Below are 23,273 nucleotides of genomic sequence, written 5' to 3'. Positions count from 1 at the left end.
TTTTAATGTCCAACTAACAAATTGGGTGCCTTGGACAAGGGGATGTGGAAGTACATATATTTTCACGCAGGATTCGAACTGTGAATTTTATCATTTAAAAATCTATTCTGATAACCAGCTCTTGTTCTAAAGTTCATTGTGAGAATGTTTATATAAAAGAAGTTGATTTCTCATCGGCAATGGCCACAGAAATACTTTTTAGAAGACAATTTTAATTTCTCTGATGCTTTTCTTCGAGAAATTAGTCTCCCAAAAATTATATAATGCTAGTCAATTGTTAAGTGTAAATTCTTGTGTTTAATGAGAATTTGGAGTTTTCTGTATTCTATAAACATATGTTCCACCATTTTAGGCCTTTTTAAGTTGAGTAAGTTTGCCTGAAATATAAGTTTAGTTTATTTAAATTACAAATGCTTTGCCAAAGCGTCAAATTCATTTCCTTTCGTGGGATATCTTTGTTAAACAGTGAAAAAAAAAATCTCTTATAATGCGCCGGAAGTTTAGGAGATTCCTTAACACCAAATACTTATAAATACTGAATTAATCTTCCATTTTATTTAAATAAGTTTGTTGAATGATAACCTCAAAGTTTCATCGTGAAACTTTGATGATAAGACAGATTTTTACTTGAATAGAACCAGTTGGATTGGTAAATGATTGGTAGAATGAGTTCTTTGTACTTCTTTCAAGTTCCTTCGCTTAACCACTGGGCCAACTTGGGGGGATGCTGTGACTTATCGGCAAACGAAATAGTTAGGACATTTATTTCTCAACCAGTTCTTAACAAGTTCACATTTACATCCTGGTTTACAGTCAAGCTGGATAAATATCCCATCAGAGCATTCACTCACTTTCCTCGCTACGTATTAAAATCCTGTTTCAGGTTTTCAAATAGTTACTACACTGTGTTTTGGCAGAATTCAGCAGAACTTATTGCTGTAAGAACTCATTAGAAGTTCAGCTAGTAAGTTATCGGCTAGAGATAAGATTGTGGAAATCTTAAGCGCTAGCGCTTAAAGAACAAAGAAAGTCACTTTTTCTCACTCATAGGCCCTCCGTCAATAGGCGAAAAATCAATGACTAACACTCAACTAATACGAGAAAACGAAATTAAGCGGAGAAACAAACATTTTATTCTGTATACAATAAGAAAACACCTAAAAATTAATTTATATTCTCCAATTCTTGATTACCCTAATGTATAAAGTAATTACCTGGAATAAATGATAAATTCACTAAGGAGAAAAAAGAAAACTTTGATAAGTTAATCAAGGATTGCGTGTCAGTAAAAAATAAATGCGATCTTATAATGTAGGAGTTAACTGAAGTATAAACTAGACAGAATATTACAATTTCAGATAATGAAGTAACACGATATGCAAATTATAAATATACTGAAAGACGCTTTCTGAACTCTTATGAGTTTTATAAAAGTTTTTACAAAGTGGGTAAATTTTTCTGCAATCGCTACAATCATCCTGTTTTACTAAAATCAAAATTCATTCAATAGTGATTACAAGTAGTGATTGAATGCAACTAATTTTTGTGCACTAAAATGCTATTTTCTCATTAATAAAACAAATTTTAAAGTTGATTTTTGAATAAATCATAAGAAACAGATTAATAAAGTAATAATTTAAATTTAATAGATTTTAAAATTCTGCATTAATTACAATTTTAAATTTATCCCTGGGTGAAGTTTCGCGTTCTTTTGTATCTTATCCGGTGTCTCGTGAGCTTTTCCGTCAAGTAGAAATTTTCTTTTTCATTTTATATTCATTATTACCATTTCAGGATTCATAGTTTAGACTTCCTTTTCTCATTTTTTATAATACTCTATGTTTTCAAATTAAATTAAATTGTTACATTTTAAAATCTAACAAAACATTACTTATTTAATTTATCAAATACCTATGGGAGAAAAATTAGTAAAACAAATTTCAATAATATTTTTCCTAGAAATAATTGCCAAAAACGATTCGCTAATCTCACTGGTGAACGGTTTGTGTGAAGTAGGCGGACTGTAGCTGATGACGTATGACACCGTAAGCCACACCCTCACCAATAAAAGCACAGTTACCCAGTACATAAAATGGTGCTCTTTCACTTTCAATCAATGATCTAGATTTTACTTTCTTTTATATCAGAATAATATTTCTTTAATTTTTTTTATTCTTCATTACATTAGAAGTATGAAACCGGAAATATAATGTTGAAAACATGTTTATTTTGGACATTTTTTCGATATCAATTTTTATTGCATTTTTCGATAATTTATTAAATACCTATGGGGGAAAAATTAGTAAAACAAATTTCAATAGTATTTTTCCTAGAAATAATTGCCAAAAATGATTCGCTAATCTCATTGGCGAACGGGATGTGTGAAGTGGGCGGACTGTAGCTGATGACGTATGACACCGTAAGCCACTCCCTAACCAATAAAAGCACAGTTATCCAGTACATAAAATGGTGCTCTTTCACTTTCAATCAATGATCTAGATTTTACTTTCTTTTACATCAGAATAATATTTCTTTAATTTTTTTTATTCTTCATTACATTAGAAGTACGAAACCGGAAATATAATGTTGCAAACATGTTTATTTTGGACATTTTTTCGATATCAATTTTTATTGCATTTTTCGATAATTTATTAAATACCTATGGGGGAAAAATTAGTAAAAAAAATTTAAATAGTATTTTTCCTAGAAATAATTGCCAAAAATGATTCGCTAATCTCATTGGCGAACGGGATGTGTGAAGTGGGCGGACTGTAGCTGATGACGTATGACACCGTAAGCCACTCCCTAACCAATAAAAGCACAGTTATCCAGTACATAAAATGGTGCTCTTTCACTTTCAATCAATGATCTAGATTTTACTTTCTTTTACATCAGAATAATATTTCTTTAATTTCTTTGATTCTTCATTACAATTGAAGTATGAAACAGGAAATATAATGTTAAAAACATGTTTATTTTGGATATTTTTACGACATCAATTTTTATTGCATTTTTCGCTAATCTTTAAAAGGTCCAATTTTTGGTTTTTCAATCAATATTAATTGTGCTCTTGGATTTGTAAAATAAGGTAAGTATCTTTTGTAAAACCTAGTATGCAACTCAAATCTGTTCGCCATTTTTCATTCAAAAAAAGATACTGTTTTCTCTTCATTATTATATTGAGGATATAATCTATAGCTATTCTCAGTTGAAGTAAATCCAAATGCAGAGAATGTCCCTAAGAGAAGTACACTTCAAACAAAAACAAAAAAAAAACAGCTGTGCGGACTGCCCTGGTTTTCTCAGGAATAATTCCTTGCAGCTGTCTGAACATGAACAGACATGTCTCATACAGTCTTATCCATTATCTCAAAGTTTCAAGTTCAACTAGACAAAAAACTCGAAAGCAAAATAATACTTTGTAACATAGTTAAAAGCAAATACAAATCTGTATGAGGAAAATATTCTTAGCAATATTTTCAGGCCAGTTCTTTTAATGGGGTACATTCCATAAAGATTTCTCTTTTTTAAAAAAGATATTTAATTTGTGTTAAGTACACTATAAGACATCATATGAGCGAGGCGGAGATAATACTAAAAGCAAAATTTAGGAAGCCCCGCTGGGATTATTACTATTCCCTTGAAGTGTTGTCAGGGCCTCTCTCCCTACATTATATCCTTGCCACTACTCTAACCCACAACATTTACAAATATCACAACCCATGGGAATTACAATGCCGACATTTATAACATACCAATTCCCATCTTTACACATTATATGCCATCTCAGTATATACCACAGTATTCAACAATAGTTATATTTCTGCGTTATGTACAACGTTAATTAATCATGTTTTTTGTTTTTTAAAACTATGATTAATGACCCATTGATAATAATAGGCCTAACTTCAATCAGGAAAAGAAATAAATAGTTCACATTTTAGAAGAAACTTCTCGGCCTTGCTTATAGATGGCGTTGCTATCAATGGAATTATGGTTATTGTGTTACATGCATTTGAATAGTTTTCTTTAGTTTAGAAATAGTTTTGCTTATAGTGGACCTATTGTCTGTATTTCTTTGAATGGTAGTGGGTTACAATTGCATATTTAATTTAAGTTCAACTTTTTAGGAGTAAGATAATTTATCAGTAATTATTTTTTAATTAGATGTACTAGTGAGAATCAAACTTAAATTGCAAAATAATCGCGTTGCTTGAAAGTAAGTTTATATTCTAGTTTAGTAACTTCAAACTCAAAACAATCGGTGACTACCGGAGAAAAGCTTCAGTTTTAGTTAAGCGCTTGGGATTTACAATCAGATTGAAGCTTCTAGTACTGTGGTGTCCACTAAAGCGTGATCTTGCTAAAGATTATTGTAAGGTATTCTCTGAGAGAGCCTTCTCGACAGAATCCATCATTTCGTCAGCTACCTAAATCTGCCAACGCTCTTGTCAGGAGCAACCCTCTCTGGCTCCTAAAACCTTACTCTCTCTTTCTCTTTACAAGCTTAATTTCTACTTATTACTGCCATCTGTTGTGAGATTGCACTAACATTTTACATTTAAGGTGTAACCTCTTTTTGCATTTTTGACTCCTTAAGAAGAATATTCAAACCATCTAAGTTTGTGGCATTTTTTCCAGAGTGGTTTAATTTAGCTGTTTGAAGATCTGCCTTCACATCTTTAAACTTGCTGCCCTTTAGACTTCCTCTTAGTTATTTAAAGGATGTTCTCCATAAGTTTTGCAGTTGCTCTTTCTTATTCCATCCAGTGGAGGCGTCTTTCTTACAACCTTTACATCTGTAGCTGGTAGAGCCCCTCTTGATGAAATTCACTGCTTGGCAACTCTTCTAAACTAACTTGTACCTATTTTCCCGTTAATCTAACAGATATACCTGACTTCTCTATTAGAAAAGATAATAAAGCAAAGTAATGTCAAAATATCAGTGGACAATATTTGTATTTTATTATTATTATTACTATTATTATTATTATTATTTTTTTTTTGCGCATCAACAGCTGAGGTTATTAGCGCCCGGAGCTTTTACCAGTGCACTGCCGGCCTCCGGACAGTGTTCTCTCGTTACAGACAACACTGTCTATCACCGGACAGTGAGCTGTAAGAAGCTCCTAGGAAGAGAAAATCTAAGGGTCAGCTGCTGGTTTCGAACCCGGGACCTCCGCGTGGGAGTCCAGTATGCTAACCTCATAGCTAATCCCTTCCCTTTATTATTATTATTGTTATTATCATTATTATTATTTGCAACAGAGCCTTGCCCCATACAAAGGAAACAAACGAGTACAATAATACAAATGTATACAATAATAATAGCTTTACAATAGTATAACCAAATATGAAATTTGAAACTGTCATTAGATTAGTAAATTTGTAAAAAGATTACAAAAGAAATGATTCTAGTTTGAAACAAAATAATGTGTAGCTATAGAGACTACGGGTAGAATTTTGGAGAGCGTGTGACAGAGACAGAGCCAAAACTTGTGATGGGTAAAAGAGTAAATAATGGAATGAATTTATTACTGAACATTTTATAGACTGGACAAATACAATAGAAATGGGAAAGACTTTTTCTTCAATATTTTTACTAAATGGGCATAAATTTAGTGGATACAAATAACAGGCCTTACCAGAAAATTTAAAAATATGCTTGCCCGAGAGTCTAACTTGAAAACATAAAGCGTTTTAAATAAAAGTTGATTTTAGAATTGTGAGACTGGCTTCAAGAACAGAAAACAAGTAATATTTGTATTAATTGGAGGTATTAATTATGTTCCCAAAATATTGTTAATCAAAAAGCTGTCTTCATTGTATGAAATTATTTATTATATTTTAGTATTGTATTGGTCAATTTTGCCAGCATCAATGTTCAATATAATGAAACAAGTAAACAATAGCAGAGTGACTTAAAATTGTGTAAAAATTAAATTAAAATGAATCGCTCACCTTTAATGAAAACACACCAACATTAACGTAGTTTTCATTTACACAAATTTCACTTTGCTTTTTCTTTTTTAAACAAACATTAATTAAATCAGACAACAATTAGAAAATAAATTACATTCTTTATTGTTAAAACCAATATTTATCTAAATATAACTGAATCATCTCCAGCGTAAATTTTCATGAATTAAACATAAGTTTATTCTCACAGTGTGAAACTGCCACGCACGTAAATAATTACTTGCATATTTAATTAGCTCTAAAATACATAGTGCTAGGGTAATTGTACATAAATCATTTTCACATTTCTGGTCTATTTTTTTTTCATATTCCTTACATATATCTGTATCTCGTTAAATAAGTAATGGTTTTAATTTAGAAGAGCTTACACAGGGAGAGTGAAGTCAATCTTACAATTGGGGTTAAGTCCAGAGATCGAGGTGGCCATTGGATCGGACTATGAGTCCGTAAGCATGTTTCATCGAAATTTATGCCCAGGTAACGACGAACAACTCTCGCATTATCATCAACCATCTTCTTGAAAATACATATCTAGCCGACGTTGTAGATGAACATCTTCAAGCAGAACTGGCAAAATGTCTCTTAAAAAAAGTTAGATACCTTTCACCAGTTAAGTTCTCTCTGTAGGAGTATGGGCCGATTAGTTGGATTTCCTAAAACTCCACACCAAACGTTTGTAGAAAAAAAAAAAAAACTCTAGACTGCTTAGATCTTGACTTCGCCACCATAAGCGTGTGACAAGCAAAGCGTGGGAGTCCAGAGTTTTGGCTTGCCTATCCGTTGGTTGTGCTCAGTTTGAACAGCTACTTTTAAAAAAATTAGGTAATTTTGACATTAAACTGAAATTTGTTTTTCATATTTTAAATTACCATAACTTTTGAAAAACCTAACTGATTTAATTTTTTTTTTTTAGAAGCTCAAATACTATAAAAATATACCAAAAAAAAGATAACGTTCCATTTGAAAAAAAAAGTTGGATGCTGTATCTCGAGATACAAGGGGTTTAAAAAATTGGGTCAATCACTGAAAATAAACTAGACTAAAAATGATTAAATGCGTGTTTTTTATTTTTTCGAAATTTCCCGCTGTTTAAAAAAAAAAGTGGGTGGAGCATATAACTCTGGTCACCCTGTATTATTATTGGCCTTTAAAAAAAACTTCGAAGTTTGCAAAAAGTTTTCGAAAACTTTGTTAATGGCATAACGTCAGTTCAGGCATTCAACGTCTATGATTGAATTTATGTTCAACTTTATAGGAGAATAGCCAACGACGGTATGTTTCTCAGCAGGATAATGTCACAATTCTTGCAGAAGAAACGCTTTTACTAGATGCACAATTGAATCGAAAGCAAATATGGCAAGTTAAAATACTATTTTTCACCAATCCCATTTTTATAAGGCACGTTCCTTAAGCTCAAAAGAGATTGGCCAATCTTTACCAATTTCAGCACACATTTATACTTAAATTTGTACTTATCAGGAGAGAGTATTATTATAAACGTTTAAACTTTCAATTTAGGGGTCACTATTTCTGACACAATTAACGATACCTTCTTATCACATCGCGTCATTTATATCTATACAATTCTCTACCATTAGAGTTATCGCCATGATAATGAATGCAATTAATTGAAAGTAACGGATTGAAACAACAAGGATTAATAAGATTTCTGCGAGTTCAGTGTTGAGAAAATCCGTAGTTTTCTTCAAATATATTACAATTTGTCAATAGCCAAACGAATGATAACTTTAAAATATTAGACAAGTAACCTAAATGATAACTCTTCACAACAAACTCTTACCCAAAAATAACCTCTTGTATTACTTTACATTTAAGTTGCTTGATTTTTGTAGAACTCTAGATTGGATATTCATGACACCCTTAAATTGGCTGCAGGGTGCCTTTAATGAAGGGATTGACTTAGCGAATCCATAGCTATTATCAATTTAGTAATTTAAAAGAATTGTTACAATAGTCGTAAAGATCTGTCTGTCTGCGTGTAAACCCACCGTTGACTCAAAAAACAAAATAATCGCAGAAAGTTTAAAGTTAATAATTTTTTATATCATGAGGTCCTGTTCAAAACTTGTCAACCGAGCTTTAAACTTAGTCCAATAATTGTATAAAGAAGTGATTTTTTAATGCCAATTTTGGAATAATCTTGCCTAGTAACGTAAGTTTGTCGATAAGAATTTAATAATGTCGAAGTTCTCCGTGACAAAGAGCGCAATATGGGAGGTGTTGTGTTGTGTTTGCCACACTCCTGTGTGAGATGTTCACCGGCGCACTTAACACATCTTGGACGATGCTGACAATAAATTTTTGTATGGCCGTATTCTTGACAGCGTTTACACTGCACAATTAGTCTCTGTTTGTGGGGTTCCTCGACCTTAATTTTGGTGTAGCATAACAGTTCCAGGTCAAAAATATCTGTATTGTTAGCCCTCGGCTCTAGATCTACGAAGAAAAGAGGCAATGTTTGTTTGGAAACTGGGTGAATAACCGGTGCGACATTGCGGGTAATATGCCCATGTTTCGCCAGTTCTTGTTGAATTAGCTCAGGAGGTGTTGACTGATGCAGGTATCTTATCACGATACGATAAGCTTTTTCTTCTTTAAGCTGGTAGGTGTGATACTCTGCTTTTTTGTCTTTGAGGTAATGTATAATCCCTCTGTAGCCATCTATTGTTTTGGCGTGAATAATGAGGTCAGCTGCTCGCGCCTTGCATGCGAAGCTGTTTGGTCCTGTTATTTGGCTAAGGGCTTTGCATTAATCAGCGTATCTTGTAACATTTTTTTAAGTAAATGGGTGGTGGTTTTGGGATACGCTGAGGCCCAGGGGGTGCAGATGTGGTTTCCATTTCATCTGGAACAGCGAGTGGGGAAAATGGGTTGTAGGTTGGTACATCCGGAGCCACCATTGCTTTATTCGTAGTATTCTCAGTTATGGAATTTGGCTCTGAACTTGGACCTGGTAGTTGTCTGGCATTAAGTAACGAAGGTTCGGTTGCTATAGGAGCTTTTGCAGGTCGGATACTTTTCTTATTGGATTTCGGTTGAGAGTTGGATTTTCTTTTTATTTGTGGATTCGTTGTCCGTTGAAGAGCAGCTATTTGTGACTTCGCTAGGTTTCATCATCGTCAGTTAGAGAATGTGGCAAAAATGAAATTAAACTTGCGAAAGAGGAAGGTTATTAATTAAAACTAGGAAGAGAATTAAAAAAATTATTTTGCTCGAAGTCATAAGAAAATTCGTGTGAGTGGTCATACCAGATCTTTTTGTTTCTAAATCAATAAGAAGAATCGACTTTTCTTTTCTTTTTCTTTTTTCAACTCACCTCATTACTTAGAATAAATAAAGTGACCTAGTTTGGTTTAGACGAGAGAAAAAAACTTTGAAAAATTGCTTTAGACGTTTAGAAGTGTTAGCGGTAATTGCAGGTGATGCGTTAAAGAAGAAAAGTTTAAAGAATAGCTTATTTTCGGTTGGAAAATGAGTGAAAGAGGAAATCTAAAAAAAAAGAAAATGATGGGGAGAGGGTAAAGAAAAATTATTGCTTCCATCTGCAGTGGATGGAAAACCTTTCCTAATATTATTGATTACTTCCAATTGGGTGTCTACACTCCGGGTCCGTCACTTAATTACATGGCTAATGTTTATGGCTCCTTCTTCTCTCCTCCATTTGCTTCTGCTCCCCCCCACTCCTCTTAAGTTGGCTCGAGACTCTTCACAATAATCTTGTTAAGTCTCTGACTAGTAATTATGAATTCTTTACTTGGTAAATTAAACTCATTTAGGGTTTAAGAACTGCTCAAAATAAAAATTCAACAGAGTCAAATAACCTGATGCAGGCCTTTTCTTGATGGAGAGGTTACTGTTTCTTGCTAATTCAATCATTTTTTACCGGCTGTTTTTCGTGTAGTTAGTACCTGTTGGTTGGCTTGGGCAACTGTTATTATTAACTTTGCGTGGCGTTTAAAGAACTGGGAAGGAAATGGCTGTAAAATGGATTTACTGGTGAGAGATGAAAGGTAATCGTCCTTTACTGCTGTTAGATTAGATTTGTGAATGGAATGGCTTATTATATCAAATTCAGGTGCGGGTGTTGGTCTAGTGGTCAAGAGCGTGGCTTTGTATGTGGTAGATTCTCAGTTCGAATCCCGCGTATGGACTACTTTTTATTTGTTAGGAAAAATTGTTTATAGTAAAGTATGAGCTTCCGCCCCTGTCTACGACACCTAATTGGACGGTGAGCCCCGCCTGAAAAAAGAATAGGCGATTACTTTATATATCATATCCCCGTAGGGGGAAGTGGATTAGTCACTTCTTTAAGGTTCTTGGCGTCCCTGTGGGTATCCCAGCCAAACAACATGAACATGAGCAACATATACTGTTACACCCCAATACATTTACACAGTACACATAGGGCATAGTCATCTGTACAAGGTGGGGGCTTATTAGCTCGGAACCGTTGGTTCCCCAACTTTAGAGCGCCACCTCCAGACCCGTCCGTTTAATCAGACTCTTAATTAATTCTGGAGAGCGGCTCCTGGGTAAAGCTCACAGGCCTTGGTTTTTCCTCCCCAAGAAGTAACATCCTTAGCCAGACAAGCCTCTTTGCGACCAAAGTAGTTAGTAGCGCAAAAAGAACTATTAGGGAAAGTCCTCAACCTCCTTAGTAGGGGAGGTTTCGTCTACTATATCCAAAGGGGATGGTACGATATGCCTCTTTTGGCTGCGGTGCCGTGGGGCATAGGTCCCACCCCCGATAATCTTGTCTAATTTAATCATATATCATATTCACTGCGAACTAAAGGATCTATGTTTGCACATACTATTTAAGCAACTAAAACAGTATTTTATATAACAGTAACTAAGATAATAAGCTAAAGTTGGCCTGTGGTTTCTTTAATCCCAAATCGTTAAACTCATCACCTACCCTTTGCAGAACTACGTAAAGTAAAGGGTGGATGTTATAGATGTCACTGAAAAATATAATGTTCGTGTCGTTATACTGAGATACCCGCAAGATTCCTGAAGTAGTGACTAGTCTCCTTAAGTAGGAGTTTGTAGTTACCCCAAGACTGGAAGTAGCTGGCAAAAGACTTAGTAAAATATAATTTGTAGTTTGTTCTGTTACTCCACAGTGTAGGTTTTCACAAGAAGATTAAGAAATAGGAAATAGAACTTCCTTATCCTGTTTAGTGTGTTTGACGTGTATACACGTCAAACCAAATCTCTATTACAGTGCGTTCGACGTGTATATTCGTTGTGAAAAATATAAAATTGCCATTAACTATAAAAACTCGAAATTTTAATAAAAAAACAATAAGAATATTATTTGGTAGAATGTTTCCTTTATCTTACCAATAGAACTGCCAAGTATTTTATACGGAGGGGCTGGAAGGAGTCAGCTAAATGTTAAGTGGTTGGTACATGTTTGGTCTCCGCATTAGAGATTGGGGAATTACGCACACAAATAGAAGCTCTCAGCCCTTGTGCAATTTCATTTTGCACAGAATTTAAAGCTCTTTTCTTCCTTGTAAAAGCTCTTGCGTCTCTAGTTAACTATAGCAATGCATACGTGAAGCGGTGCAAGATTTTGAAAGAGCAGAGAATGCTCAAGTCCCAGAGATTGCTGAAAAAGTCCCTTGCAGTGTCTATTATGACGTTGTAAACTTTTGGATGTTTTGTCCTGAGTTCGACGTGTATACACGTCATTGTCTGATTTTGAATCTTCCCCCCTAGGGGGGGGGGGGTAAAATTAAATTTCGCGCCTTAACTGGTTAAATAATATTCCGTATTTTTAGGCTTCGATTGGAACCTGAAAGCTGATATTTCCGATGTGAAGTCAAAATCGGAAATGTGCTCGTTATTACAGTACTTTCTATTACAATTAGCGGACTAAAATAAGAAATAATTTAGCTCTAAAGTATCTCGTTTGGATAACTTAAATACAATTTAGAGTAGGCAATTATTCCTACAAGCTTCAGTATTCTTTTAACAATAATTTTGTTCTATATCTCCCTTTAATTTCTTCTTGTTTATATATTCTTTCATAACTTTCAGCAATAATCTTTTTTTTTTTACAATTTGCCTCTTTCATTTGTACAAAAGAAAATGAACGCAAAAAAAATAAAAGACGTTGAAGAAAAAGTGGGCAATTATATTAAGGGCCCACGTTTTATTAGACAACTTGTACCTCTTTGCTTAAAAACAAGGCCCAAGCCTACAATGCCTCCCTCAATTTGTAGGTATTCATATTTCCTCTGAACATACTGTTTTCTCGTTTAATTTCTAAAAATAAAATATAAAAGAGAAAAGTCTTATATTTCTTATTATGTACACACATACAAATGAACACATATATTTACCTTATTTTTCCAAGTAATTGTATTTTCTTTTTGACAATAAAAGGTAACAGTTTTCGAAGGTTTTCTTTTATGTATTTATTAAAACTTTGACATACTTTTTTAAAGTAATTTAAGTACTAATAAAATTTAATACAATAATATTCATCAGGTAAGAGTTTATACGTCTATTAAAGTATCGTAAGAACTATAAGGCACTATTTTTAAGATTTAATAAAAGCGATGGAATGCATAAATGTATCTTGCATTTAGTGTTTGCTATTACGATTTACAGTGAATACTCTTAAATAAAACCTTATTATTTTTTAAGAAATAATAAAAGCGATGAAGTGCAGAAATGTAACTTGCATTTAGTGCCCTCTATTACGATCTACCTCGTTTAGCTAGCAGAGAGATAACTGCTACCTAATACCCAAATGCTCCTCTCTGCTCCCAACCTAACTTACTCCCTAAGGAGTTTCAAGGACGCCTTCATTTGCCCAATCCAAGTAATAGTTGAATCCTGGCTGAGGGACAAGTCCTAATAACCTATCTACCTACTTCTAGGAAGAATTTCCTCGAAAGCAGCATTGGGAAGTAGAAATCGGGTTTTTATTCCCTCTGTGTAATAGAACAATAAGATGGTCCTTATTATTATTCTTTTCTTTTGGAATGTTCTTAGCTATTTCTTGAACTCGGCCTTTTGAAAGCAGTCTCTTTTATTGCTCGTTTATTATCCTGGTACAAGCACATTAAAGATTTAGGTAATCAGTTTCAAATTTTCAAAGGACATTCTCAAAACATTCCATCCTGAAAACCTAATAAACTGCAATAAAATAACAAAATTGAAAGGCTTTTCTATAAATTATATTCAAAACTAGATTCGCACCAGGCCAGAATTCTATATCCACAATAATACAATAAATCTATACAGTAAATCTCTCATACGAGGGTCGTTTGAAAAGTCCGTGCAAAGTCAGAGAGATAGCATTACTGGCGCGTATCGAGGTTATGTTTAGTTAGTAGCATCTCTTGGAAGAACACACACCAAGTTTCAGCCAGATCGGTCTATTTCTTAGTGTTTGGCATTCGTTTGAATCGAGGAAGTCGAGTGATTTTCAAAAAATTGGACGAAAAAGAATTTCATGTGTTGATTAAACACTACTTTATGAAAGGCAAAACGCCTCAGGAGACTAAAGAGAAGCTTGATAAACATTATGGTGACTCTGCACCTTCGATTAGAACAGTTTATAAGTAGTTTCAAAATTTTCGGAGTGGCCATATGGGCACAAGTGACGCTGAACGTTCTGGACGCCCTGTTGAGGTTACTACTCCAGAAATCATTGATAAAATCCATGATATGGTGATGGATGACAGAAGAGTGAAGGTGCGTGAGATTGCTAGTGCTGTGGGCATCTCGAATGAACGGGTACATAATATTTTGCATCAACATTTGGACATGACAAAGCTATCCGCAAGATGGGTGCCGCGATTGCTCACGCTTGACCAAAAACGAAATCGTGTGAAGTGTTGCAAGGACGGTTTGCAGCTGTTCCAGAAGAATCCGCAGGACTTTAAGCGTCGTTTCGTCACTGTGGATGAAATATGGATACATCACTACACTCCTGAGACCAAAGAACAATCTAAACAATGGATTACCAAGGGGGAATCTGCGCCAAAAAAAGGCGAAGACCGTTCCTTCGGCCGGAAAGATTATGGCGACTGTCTTTTGGGATTCGCAAGGAATAATCCTCATCGACTATCTGGAAAAGGGTAAAACTATTACAGGTGCATATTATTCATCGTTATTGGACCGTTTGAAAACCGAGCTGCAAGAAAAACGCCCACGATTGGCCCACAAAAAAGTCCTCTTCCATCACGACAACGTATTAGAAGCTATAGACGAACTGCTAGAACTTGAACTATCAACAATGGAATAAGAATAGGGTGTTTATTATGTGTTCCTTGTGCTATCTAAATGTATAAAGTATAGGAAGTTTCTGGTTGACCATTTCCAAAATGATAACAATTAAATTAATTGACGTATGAGATTATAAAATTCGAAAATTTAATTTTGTATTTGATATTGAACATTAAAGTTACTTTGTTTTGTATTCTAAATTAAAATGTACGAATATATATATTTCTGAAATAAATAAATTAATAAATAGTACAATTAGAAGCTAAACTTAAATACATTACTTAAAATAAGAATAAATTAAATTAGACCCTTAATTAGGCAACTGGACAGGCGGCAAAAGCTTTTGTCTTGTACGCTTTTTTGGTATAAATCAGTACGTGTATTTAAATGTTTTGTAAATAAAAGCATTTATTCATTCATTATTTTTTCGAAACTGAGATCAAGTCCGCAGGTTATTGCGAGTGGTCCGAAAAAAAACATTTGTAGAGTTTTATTTATTCAGTGAATTGCAATAAAATATTCTCTTCGACATTCTCATTTATTATTTATTATTTATTACTTTATTTTATTTTTTTTGCCATATTGTATGTACATTTTAGGACATCACGTTTTTATAAGCTATTTCATTTCATTGTTGACAATTGCGCTTCATCGATCTAAAAGTAGTGAAGAGACGCGGCTGGGAAAGGACCCTGAAATGATTTACCAATTGATATTCCATCGAACATTGTAACTCTTTTTTTTTTTGCTTACCTATACGATTGCATTAGTCTTTTATGCAAATCAACTTCCACCTGCCTCGCATCCTATAAATCCTGACACTGTTCCTATCGATTTATTTTTGTTTTAATGAAAAACAAAAATAAATAATAGCAAAAACAAGGAAATTGGCGACAAAAAAGTATGTTTATTTGTTAAAGTAAAAATTTGTACACTTTTAATTTGTTGTATTTTGAAAGGAATTACTGACATTCAGTTCAATTCAAAGTAAATCCAACAAAAGGAAGTAAAATGATATTATTTGACTTTGCTAAAAGAAGAAGGTGTGTTTTTTGATCAAGTAGATTTCATATTTTCAGCTTTTAATGGAAATATCTCTGAATGAGAAAAAGAAGAAGTGTTTTATCATCTGGTCTGTGTGCAGCTGTTAGACTGCGAACAGAAGTTTTGGACATATTTTTCATCATTCCACCGTAAATGCCGTACAATATCGTAAATATTTCTCTCTTTTTTATCAGACTTTTAATATTAGGCTTCAATGATTTTATTTAAATTTTGTATATTGATTACAAATACTTAAATATGAAACAGAGCGGTTTTACACCTGGACGCTCATGGACAGATAACGTCTTTGTGCTTAGACAAGTGTCCGATAAAAGGCGAGCTCAGGGTAGAGAGACCCACTTAGCCTTTATTGATCTGACCAAGGCATATTATGATACAGTACCAAGGAAATGTCTCCCTTAAGGAGAAAGGGATTGGACAGTCCTTGATTAACATGATAAGCCTGTTTTACGAAAACGAAATTATGGTCATAAAAGTAGCTAGGGAAATTTCTGACAACTTCTCTCCCACAAAAAGGCTGAAACAAGGATGTTGCGCGGCTCCCACACTCTTCAAGATATACCTGGACCATGGGTTGTCTCAATGGTAAAGGAAGGTCTCTGGTATACTTAGGTATCCCCATTGATGATGCATGTTTGGCTTCCCAACATTTCGCTGACGATCAAGTAGTAATAGCCCAGGATAATGATGATATACTCTTTATAGTCAAGAATTTAGCAAAGGAATATAGGTTTTGGGGGATAGAAATCAATTTCGACAAGTCAGAATACTTGGTTGTGGGAGGATCAGGCAACGAGAAAGACCTCCAACTTCCAGATGGATCCACAATTAGGAATGTGAAGAGCATTAAATATTAGGGGTCTATATTTGAGAAGGATGGCCTCTCAGATAAATATATAGAATCCCGAATTCAAAGTGGACGAAAAGCCATAAGAATGTTGAATTCCGTATTGTGGAATCCACACATATCAGCTGGGTGAAAAAGCAAATTTATACGTCTATTGTGGAGAGTATATTGCTGTATGGGAGCGAGACCTGGACTCTCACGAAAAAACAAAAGCAAAAACTAAGAGCTGTCGAAATGGACTTCTGGAGAAGGTCGGCGCGATGTTCACGAGCACAACGGGTGAAGTCAGAAACAATAAGAAGACTCCTGGAAATGGACAACGACGTAATAGTCCGGATATACCAAAGAGGTTTAGCTTGGTATGGTCAAATACAGAGAATGGGACACGACGGATGGCCTGGAAGATGTTTAAGGTGGCAACCATCCTGGAATAGAACCAGAGGCGGGACTGGCAGCAGTGCATCCAGAAGGTTATGGCCGGCTGGGGTCTGCGGGACAGTGATGGCCAGAATAGAGTGGTTTGGAGAGATAAGATCCGTGCAGGCAACCTTCGGGAGACGCCTTAGTAAAGTAAGTAAATATGAAACAATTTTCCCTGGTAATTCGATTTAAGATTGTTTTGAAAATGGGGTTTGGTCGATTCCTTATCAAGTGATCAAGAAATTAACTATAACTCTTAACTTTCGCAGTAAGAAAATTTGTAAGTAAGCATATTGAGGAATTGAAGAATAGTTACTTTGGACAGCTTAATGGGAAACTTCGCCCAAGTCCGCGAGGTCTCACTTTTTGAAACAGAACTTTTTGCTATAGTTGCGGGACAGTACAGTGAACAGTGATCATACAAGTACCTATCTAAAGTTGATCTTTCGATTTGAAAAGACTTTCAGTGAGTCCTTAGAAAGGGAAAACTAGAAAAGTTTGGAAACTAGGAAAAAAGACTTAGCAGGAGCGTTCTAGGTTTAAAAAGATCTCTTTCATAGAAGTATAAATCTTAAAATAGGGGGTATGAAAGCATTCTTTTGTCAGATTATATCGTAAAAGAAAGGGTGCGGTCTTCGTGGTCTATCCGCGGAAATTGCAGTGATTTATTTCCTTCAAGATGTTAGACTTTAACCAATTTCCTACTTTTCTTTTCTTTTTTCACAAAGTTTATACGATTGCCCCGGTGATAAATTTCATTTTACAGCTTACATATAGCCTTACATTTTATTTTGTAAAATTAGTACATATTATAATTACAGGTGCGTTTTGTTGCCTTTTTATAATGATTTAAAAGAAAAAGAAGAAGAAGGAGAATTCTATTTATAATTGGGAACTGTAATAATAAAGGCAAGTAATCACAGAAATGGATGTGAAATGAATTGGAAACAAACGAATTTGAATACGTCTGCCTTCTAGATCTAGAGTATGGAGAGTAGAATGAATAGAGGACCGGAGATTAATGAAAACCGTTCAAAAATGAACTGAAGCTGCTCTAACAGAGAAATGAAGGAAAATTGAAAGAAACAGAATGACGAAGAGCAGCGTGGAAAATATATCTATATAGGAGCTGCTACCTCCTCTTCCATCCTATCAAACTGGTTTAATGGAAACTCTGCCAGCGAACGGCTCTTTCATCGCTTACTTTGGCTGTTCGATAATCGAAGCCAGGAATGAACGTTCTCCCAATCTTGCTTCATACAAAGGAAAATTAACTTCACTTCATTTTGAAAATAATTTTCAAGATGGTGTATCTTTAAATAAGATCTTTAAATGATAAGAGGAAAATCAGAATATAATTTTAAGATTTTAATTTAAGAAAAATATAGAAATTACAATATTTTTAATTATAAAAGAAGTAGTTAAAGTTAAATATTAAATTATTCGTCCAATATGTATTTATTTAAACAGTAATAGAAGATTGAATAGTTCAAAATTATGTTCTCCATTTTATATTATTATTTTAGACCCTGAAAAAAATACCTTTTCAAGGCTTAATAACAATCCTATTTTACTGGTCCCTTTTCTTCAATTTCCTCATTTTCTTTCTGTACATCGCCTTACGTTTCGGCCTATCTGGTCATCTTCACAGACTTTATTGTATAGTAATCGCCTCTTCATTTTTCAGGCAAGGCTTAACCAATTAGGTGTTGTGTGAATGATGGCAGAAGCATCTAAATTACTTTCAACAATTTTTTGTTATAAAATAAAAAGTAACAACACACGGGATTCGAACTAGGGATCCTCTCACTTACAAATCGAACCTTCATTATCACTAGACCAATCGCAGTGGTTTTAAATTGGTATATTACGATATAAATTTTGTATCAATTAATATTGATATAAGCTTTCAACTTGGCAGGTAAAAATAATGGACTGTTTAAAAGAAAAATCTTCGGCTGATTTCAAAAATCAGGAAAACTTCAAATGCTACCGGAAGACACTCATTTAATATCATTTGATAAACACATTTCAGGACCTTTTTAATTACATTTAAGGTGTTTGGAATTGCTCATTTAGTATGCTCAGTTTTTCTGGCTGTACGCTAGTGCCAGCTTGTAGCATCTTCTAGATTCTAGAATTAAGGGCAATACTAGCAGTATTCAAATCTTAATCTTTAAGTTCTGCATCTCTCTTGGAAGATGGTTAATGAATGTATGTGGCAGACATGGATGAGTTGATGAAAGGATAATTCTTGAATAGTATAACAATGGCTAAAGCTATGCTAGTTCGGCGTATATTCTATTCGGAGATTCGCAAGTATATTCATATTTCTCTCATATTGCCCATGAAGTCTCCTCCACAATGACAGCAAATGTTATCCTCACATCTTCCTCTCTAGACTGCCGGCACAAAAATGTTTCTAGGAATCCATAGCGAACTACACGGACAAGCTAACGAATAAGCTACTCTGATTGGCGAAGGATTAGAGACTTTACGGTTTCCTCTTGTACCCATCGAATGTGAAAGCAGTACCAAAGCTGATTTGTAGAAGATTTCTTCGCTGGTATCATGCTACAGGTCTGGGAACTTCACCATCCTTGGAGAATGAGTGCAAGCTGTTAATTCTAAAACAATCTCTAAAATATAACTTCAGCTATTTGATGAAAATGGTCTTAGATCCTAGAACATTTTATTATTATTATTATAAACTTACTCTTAACAGGCCAACATGTGTTCTAAGTGTTATTAATACTTTCCTAGGGAGGCACAGATTGCAAATTAAAATATATAAAAAAATATAAAAAGTTCACTTTTGAAAATGTGTCACTATTTTAAGACGCCCAGTTATAGCAGTAAGAGAAATTATTACAAACGTTTATATTTTTTTTTAAATACAATATTCAACAAAGTGTGGCATTCTTCGAAGATGTAAAATTCAACATTACATGCTTTGCATAATTATTACAGAATTAGTAATAAAAATAATTTTATTAAGTTGCATATCATTTTGCACAGAAATAATAAAGTTTATTTCAAGAAATATATGGGAATGATTTCTGCAGCCAGCTTTCAGAATTTGTTATTTACATTTATGTTAACATAAAATTTTTCATTTAATACACGAATCGTTAATGTTATAGAAAATAAATTTTTTCACTTAAAAATATAGTAAAATGTTTTTACTGCTTATTCTTTATCCTTTTTCTTTAATAGTTTTACGACCATTCCGGGGCTCTTTTGAAACTAACAAACTATGTTGGACTAGTCCAGTTAACTTGCCTGGTTATTATAAAATATTTATGAATCATCAAACTATACTAATAATAATTTAATGTAGCAATTCTCTCAGAAAATAGAAAATGTCTGCTCTTTTTTTTTGAAGACATTAACATCTCTTCTAGCGTTAAGTAAGGAAAAAAAGAAGCTTCTAAAATTATCAAAAACACATTTTTTTAAAAATAAGAAGAGAAAATATTCTGTTTTTTTAATTTTACTCAACTTTTATTTTGTTTTCCTATTTTCCAATCAGCTGTGATATATGGGAAACAGTTTTGGAGAATTTTCTTTTAAAATGGGAACCACTCTCCATTTTAGTGTACAACTTTAGCTCAAGAAATTTCAGTCTATAGAAACTGACTAAGAAGACATCGGTCGGTCTACGGTAACCAAAGTTATTGAATTTATTTAAAGTGAACTTACAAATTTAAAAGCTGCACTTTTTTTTTTATAAAAATAATTTAAAAAAATGAAATAAAATCGTATCATTTTTTAGAATGAACAATGCAGAGTAAATAGGTTTATTATTTGCACAAAATAAGGTTGTATTTGAGGATTTAATTGTACGCAACAGTAAAGTAGAATATCTGACCTATAGCAACTTAAAATGTTTTCCCAATCGTCTTAACCATTGTAAAACATTTTTCACAACCATTGGAAAAACTTCCTGTTTTTCAGCAACCGTGGACAAGGCCCAGCAATTTTTTAAAAGTAGACAAACAACCTGTACCTAATCAAATAACTGTTCAAATAACGTAATCCCCATTGTAGAAACGCAGTAGACTTGTTTTGCTCTTAACGATGCAGTTGTTTAGCTTCCCAGCATTTCATGATTTGAAATCCTGCAGAGAAGACAAACTTTTGAGGCTAAACTGTAGAATATTTATGAGAACGCAATATTTGACAAAAATTTTGAATTGATGAAATATCAAAATTCAGAAAATGGAATTGAACGGTTTAGAGATATTTTTTGTATATTCTTAGTGTGTTTTAACACTTGTGTTATGTTTGGTTTGAACTTCTTGTTTAGAAATATTTGATTTTAGTGGGTTTTTGGGGGGAGAACTGTGACATTTTATTTATTTTACTATAAACTATATAATATTGATGGCAACTTAACTTTTTCTAATCATGTGAAAAGATAATTTGATTACGTAATAATTGTGGCAAGAGAAAGTCGTTTGGGTTTTCACGATGACAGTAATTCATTGTACTTTTGTTCTTCTACATTACAGCACTGAAATTGTAAATCATTGATGTATTTCCAATTATTTTCCATTTTTTTATGTTTCAGGTTAGTGACATTATAAATTGAACGAGAATTAATCTTAAAACCACTACCAAACTGTAAGTAAATGCATAATCTATTTAGATGAATTAATATTAAGTTAATTTAGTTGGTAAATCTTTTGAATTAGATTCAAAATTAGTTGTTAGATGGCTACTAGTTGATATAAATTGATGGAGGTTCAACTTGATGGTCGCCAATATTGAGAATTCAAATTAATTAGTCTATGAATGATTTGCCAGATCGATTAATTAAAGTCAAAGTTTAATTCACTTCAATTCCTTCTGCTAGTTATGGCGAATTTGTAAACTTCGATTTGATACTACTAGTTTCCTGTATTTGGTAGTTGTGAATGAGAATTGAAGTGTGGGTTCATTAACTAAAGATATTGATATCTATAAAAACCGTTGAATGAAAATAACAATAAGTCGCCTACAGTGAGGGTTAACATGAAGAAAACGATAAAGTACTCAATATATTTGTTCCGCTGCTAACGTTTTAAATAAAATCTAAGGCGAAAATAAGCGATAAACCCAGTAGTACCTTACATAGTAGGTTTGTGGTTGGTTGGTCCTAGCCTTAAACCGCACGTCTATCTTGGTGCCTATAATTAATTACGATTAAAAGCAGCAATTATAATTATAAATAAGTAGTGATGCGACTTTTTTTTTAAATCAAAGAGAACGTGGAGCTTAAAGTTTATAAACTAATTTGTCTATATCAGGTCAAAATATCAGCAAGAGTTTTTAACACTGATTTACTTATTTTACATTAAAATAAACAAATTATTCTTAATTAATAAGATTTCCAAGAAGATTTTTTTTTTACAAACAGCAACAGTTTCATCTTTTTAAAGGTGCTCAACATCTACGGTCCTTCGCACCTGACAATGTTGCTGAATGACACTACACTAGCTCGCACCGCACTAAACTAAAACAATCATTCTAATAAAAAACACTCATGCATATAAATACATTCATCCAAATAAATGCAATCACACGCATTAAATCTAGCAAAATGCATTTTCTCGTTTACTAATCGCGATTTGTGATGGAGTACTTGATATTCCTCGCATCATATTAATAACCTAATCTAAGATGTAAACTTATTTACATACTTACACAATTATTTACACAACATTTATATGACCATTAACACTTATGTCAGGGGTGCCAAACCCTCCAGCAGTTTCCGTTATGACCAATTTGGGAAAACCGAAAAAACGGATCTAAATTTGGAAAATCCCCAGAGAAAACTCAAAGTCAGAGATCTGGCAATACTTTCACTTGAGAAGGAATGGACGAAGTGAAAATTGTTTGAACCTGTAATCTTTCTAAAAAAAAATGTACAATATTTTTTGGTTTTGAATCTTGCAGGAAACTAAAAGATTGTCTAAGGAGGCTACCTTTAAGAGTGTACTACTACTAGGCCATCTATGCGGTTCAAGTATTCTCTCTTCAGCTTCAGCTGAAGAGCTCTACTTGAATCTTTCAAGAGATACTACTTTTTATTAATTTTATTTTTAATTTCTAAAAAAAAAAAGACTTACTACTTACATTACCACTGTTTTGAAAAACCACTCTCTTGCAAAATTACAGAAACTACATGCAAGCTGTTGCTATAAGTTGAGGCGACACTAGTCAGTACACGGTAAATATTTTGCAGCAGATAGAACCGTACAGGACCCTGATGGCAGTTCCACCCCTCCGTAAGATCCCTTCTTAATCAAAACTGTTCTAAAAAATTGTTAGAATTTATACTGTAGAGGGCCTAAATAATCGCGTGATATTTCCCACATTCATTGTCTTAAATTTATCTAAATAATTTGTCTATATATAAAATATTTTTTGGATTAAAAAAAAACATCATCAGTCAATATCAGTAGTGACAATCTGAATAATGGAAAATCTTAAATTATGTTGGTAGTTATGTAAAAAGAAAAGAAATTCCAGAACCTTGAGTCATGTGAGTCATACTACGTAAGAATAGTAAATTTGTATGTATATCATATACAATTTTCTAAATTCATGTTTTCTCCTAAAAATACGTATTTTCAGCTCCCGTTACTCTGAAAAGTGATTTCTAGAAGTTTCTGCGCATGTTTTTTAAAAAATATCTTAAAAA

Source organism: Rhodnius prolixus, unplaced genomic scaffold (genome assembly GCF_049639745.1).
Source record: "Rhodnius prolixus isolate KJV_2025 unplaced genomic scaffold, Rpr scaffold_8, whole genome shotgun sequence".
NCBI classification, from domain to species: domain Eukaryota; kingdom Metazoa; phylum Arthropoda; class Insecta; order Hemiptera; family Reduviidae; genus Rhodnius; species Rhodnius prolixus.
This window is presented reverse-complemented; position numbering follows the sequence as displayed.